The sequence below is a fragment of the Pipistrellus kuhlii genome, unplaced genomic scaffold (genome assembly GCF_014108245.1).
Source record: "Pipistrellus kuhlii isolate mPipKuh1 unplaced genomic scaffold, mPipKuh1.p scaffold_m20_p_2, whole genome shotgun sequence".
NCBI classification, from domain to species: Eukaryota; Metazoa; Chordata; class Mammalia; order Chiroptera; family Vespertilionidae; genus Pipistrellus; species Pipistrellus kuhlii.
This window is the reverse complement of record NW_023425515.1, coordinates 12821768-12826767: the sequence shown is the minus strand read 5'-3', so window position 1 is coordinate 12826767 and position 5000 is coordinate 12821768. Positions and strand designations below refer to the sequence as shown.

The following is a 5000-nucleotide window of genomic DNA, read 5'->3' as shown; positions in this document are numbered from 1 at the left end:
GTTTCTTTAAATAATGACTTGACATCACTTGACCTCAACCTACAATTTTGGCTGATAATATCACTGAGCAATTCACTTACACAAATGGCCTTGTGTAATCATCTGTTGTGTCTCAAGAAAATTCATGCAAGAAGAAATTGAATTTGTATGTCATGCAACTGAAGAAAATTCTTTTAAATATTCTAAAAATCGGTACAGGAATAATTTTCTAAAGATCATGGTACTTGCCTGGCCAGCAGGCATGGCTTCAGTTGCTGAACATCGACCTATGAACCAAAAGGTCACAGTTTGATTCCCAGCAAAGACACATGCTCAGGATGCTTGATTTTTAGTGTGGAACCTCCAAAAGCAACCAATCAATGATTCTCTCTCATCATTGATGTTTCTCTCTCTCTCTCCCTCTTCCTTCCTCTCTAAAATCAATTTAAATATATTTTTAATATGGAATGTTTCACACATTTGTGTGTCATCCTTGTGCAGAGGCCATGCTAATCTACTGTGTATTGTTTTTAATTTTAGTATATTTAGCGAGCACCAATTAAAATATTTTTTTAAATATTCTAAAAATCATACTTCCATTAGATAGCTAAAACGGGATATTCTATAAATCTGTAGAGATCCAGTTTCTATGGCACTAAAGTTATAAAAATATGTTTGTAAACCTACCTGCACATGTTTATTTTAGAACTTTAGAGTGCATTATCATAAAAAAACAAAACAAAACAAAAAAAAACAGGACTGTACTGTCAAACTTCTGGGTTCAAGTCCTGGCTCTGTCATAGACTGAGTGTGTGCCCTCAGACAAGTTATTTAATCTCTTCTATATTTTCTTATCTGAAGAATGTGTATGGTAATAGCCCTAGCCACATTAGAATGTCATGAGGAATAATGAGTTGGTACATGTGAAACGTTTAGAATAGTATCTGAAGCATAATTAACAGCTCAATCAACTATAACTTTTATTAAATAGTAGCACTTACTTGTACTTTATAGTTTATAAGTTCTTCCAAATATAGTATTTAAAATCTCACAAAATTGTGTGAGCTAGGTAAGACAAGTACCTAGTACTTTTAGCCTGATTTAACACTGAGGAAACAAAGGCCCAAGGTCACACTATAAGAAAGGAGTGGAGCCAAAATTTAAATCCAAGGTATCTGAATCTAAATTCCAAATATTTCCCACTATACATAGCTAAAAGGGATTCTTTGAATTATTTTTCTAGCCGAAACCGGTTTGGCTCAATGGATAGAGCGTCTACCTGCAGACCGAAAGGTCCCAGGTTCGATTACAGTCAAGGGCATGTACATTGGTTGCGGGCACATCTGGTAGGGGATGTGCAGGAGGCAGCTGGTCAATGTATCTCTCTCATCGATGTTTCTAGTTCTCTATCTCTCTCTCTTCCTCTCTGTGAAAAATCAATAAAATCTATTTTTTAAAAGAATTATTTTTCTAATGCTGTCTATAATATAAGTGTAGATATTAAATATCGACCCAAACACTATACTCAATTAATATTTGACAAAGGAGGCATGAACATACAATGGAGTCAAGACAGTCTCTTCAATAAGGTGTCGGGAAAATTGGACAGATACATGCAAAAGAATGAAACTAGATCACCAACTGACACCATACACAAAAATAAACTCAAAATAGTTAAAGGACTTAAACATAAGACGGGAAACCATAAAAATACTAGAGGAATCCACAGGCAGCAAAATCTCAGACATATGCCAAAGCAATTCTTCACCCATACAGCTCCTAGGGCAATAGAAAACTAAAGATAAAATAAACAAATGGGACTACATCAAAATAACAAGTTTCTGCACAGCAAAAGAAACCATCAACAAAACAACAAGAACGCCCACTGCATGGGAGAACATATTCGCCAATACTTTCACCAATAAGGGTTTAATTTCCAACATTTATAGAGAATTCATATAACTTAACAAAAAGAAGATAAACAACCAAATCAAAAAATGGACAACTGACCTAAATGGATCCTTTTTCAAAGAGGACATACAGAAGGCCGACAGACATATGAAAACATGTTCAAAGTCACTAATCATCCAAGAGATTCAAATAAAAACAACAATGCAGTACCATCTCACACCCGTCAGAATGGCTATCATCAACAAATCAACAAATGACAAGTGCTGGTGAGGATGTGGAGAAAAAGGAACCCTCAGGAACTGCTAGTGGGAATGCAGACTGGTGTAGCCACTGTGGAGAACAATATGGAGTTTTCTCAAAAAACTAAAAGTGAAATTTCCATTTGATCCAGTGATCCCACTTCTAGAAATATATCCCAAGAAAAACTACAAACACCAATCAGAAAGGATACATGCACACCTATGTTCATAGCAGCACAATTCACCATAGCTAAGATTTGGAAACAGCCTAAGTGCCCATCAGCAGATGAGTGGTTAGAAAACTGTGGTACATTACATCTGCACAATGGAATACTATGCTATGGTAAAAAAAAAAAAAAAAAAAAGGAATTCTTACCATTTGCAACAGCATGGATGGAACTGGGGTGTATCATGCTAAGTGAAATAAATTAAAAAAATATCACATGATCTCACTCATTAGGAATATAGTGAACAACATAAGCTGAAGAACAAACACAGATGAAGCATCTATCAGACCATCAAACTTCAGAGGTAAGGTAGAGGAGGGAGGGTATAATGGGGAAAGATCAAGCAAAGGACTTGTATGCATGCATATAAGCCTAACCAATGGACAGAGACACAAGGAGGTGAGGGAATTAGCAATAGGGGAATAAGGACACATATGTAATACCTTAATAAAGGGCAAAAGAACAAAATAAGGAAAAAAAATAAAAACCATAGGTTTTGCCTGTTCTGTTCACCAGTGCATCCCCAGCTTCAATAGCAATGCCCAGCATATAATGGAAACCTGTTGGTCAATGGATACTTAATTCTAGTAATATAATCTTATGAGCATTTTTCCATGCACTATAGTTTCAAGTATGCTCATAGAATAAATTTCCAATTTATTTAACTCATCCATTAAGTTTCTACTAGTTCTGCTGTTTGAGGAACAGAGAATAAAATGGATGTGGGGTGAATATCAAATGACCTGATGAAAATTTGACTTCCCACCCAGTAATACAAAAGATTTAAAAGTTAAAGATATTTAATAAGAAAGAAAATTTAAGTGTTAATAAGATCAATCTGAGGCATCCAACATCCATCTAAAGAAGAAAAAAACAAAAAAGACAAAATGAAAGTAAAACATTATAAAAACATAGAAAAATACTTCTGAAAACTATAGAAAGACAAGAATTTCCAAATGGGCCTAAGAAGGCAGAATTATAGAAGAAAAAAAAGATGATTGATTAGATAGATGATAGATGATTGATAGATGATAGATAGATGACAGATAATAGATAGATGATAGATAGATAGATAGATAGATAGATAGGAAGATAGATAGGAAGATAGATAGACCGAGATATGAGAGATATAGATCTCTTCACGAAAAAATACCAAACATAAATAGAAGACTTTAAAACTTCTTTCACAATCCTGAAAATTGCTTGCTGATACACTCTCTTTGTGAGGGTGTTTCATTTGGACCAGTGAAATAAGTAAACTGACCTTCCCCGTGTGGGTGGGATTCATCAAATCCTCAAAGGATCTGAATAAAACAAAAAGCAGTGAAAGGGAGAATTTGTTCTCTTCCTGCCCGCCTGGTTGAACTAAATCTTCAGTCTTCTCCTGCCTTGGACTGAGATTTACATCATCAGGTACCCTGGTTCTCAGACTTGAACTGGGATAACACCACCAGCTTTCCTGAGTTTCCAGCTTGCAAATGGCAGATCATGAAACTTCTTGGCCTCCATAATAGTGTGTGTGTGTGTGTGTGTGTGTGTGTGTGTGTGTGTGTGTACTTTGTTTCTCTGGAAGACTTTGACCAATACAAAAAGCTGAAAGAAATGTGATTACAAACCAAGAGGTAGAGAGCCCTAGACCTTAGATAGGAAGAACAATTCATCCTCTGTAGAGGACTAAAGAGAGAAAGTGTGCAGATAGATTTGATGGTGAAAAATTAAAAATAATTTATCTAGTAATTTCTACATACTCTAGGAAGCAATGTAACAAAGTTGCAGTCAGGCATTCAAGGAGAGTAGAAAAGTTTTGACATCGTTTCTTGCAGCAAGTGGGAGAGTTGGCCCATAAACTGTAGCAGGCTTGCTGGACAGTGTTAGGGTCCAAGTAAGAAACTAACAAATTTGTGTTAGAAGCAATCTGCTGAGTTCATGATTTCATCTAGTAGTTCTCATTTGCTCATGAGAAAACAGATATTTGGGTTGATGCAGAGTTGGTGTTTTGCCATAGAAATGTGATGATAGACGAAGAGCAAGCCAATTTTGCTATTTAGAGAGGTATTTATATTGGTTATTTGTGGAAAACATTCTATTTTCCTTTAATTGAACTTGATTTCACTCTTGATCCCCATTTAGCCCAGAGGCAGAAAAGAATATATTTTTTAATTATTCATACCTAGAATCTAAGTTGGATAGTTGAGAGGGATAATGATTAGGGGAATGACGCAAGGCACTCTGGGCTCAAGTTATTCCCACCTAAGGAATTATGGGCTATGAATGTGCATCCAGCCTGGTCTAGGGTTGGCTCTGAAACTGGATAGCACTGCACCTGAAGGGGCTGAAACTCTGAGTCCAGATGATCAGGGGAAGGCAGGGCTGGCAATAAGCTACTACCAGATGGGAAAGCTGACCGAATGTTAAGAAGCTCATGTCTTGGCAATTCTAATGCCCAAGGGCATCTCCATCCATTTTTTTTCCCCCAGCCCTGTTTTGTCATCTGATTTTTATTTAGGTGGAGAATGAAGATACTCGATTAGTATACTCGCATTGTTGCCTACTTTAAAGCTAATGCCATTTTCAATTCTTGCTCCCCACCAAAAAAGTTAAATTATTTCTGACTGCATAAGCAAGGTGCTATTTAGTGTTCTAA

The 5000-nt window shown here is 36.2% G+C and overlaps 1 non-coding gene across 1 annotated transcript; it reads right to left on the bottom strand.

Moving 5' to 3' along the window:
• Positions 1 to 435: 435 nt before the first annotated feature.
• LOC118725029 lies at positions 436 to 542 on the bottom strand. The gene has a single exon (XR_004989793.1). It is a non-coding gene; the product is annotated as a U6 spliceosomal RNA (small nuclear RNA).
• Between the last annotated feature and the right edge of the window lie 4458 nt (positions 543 to 5000).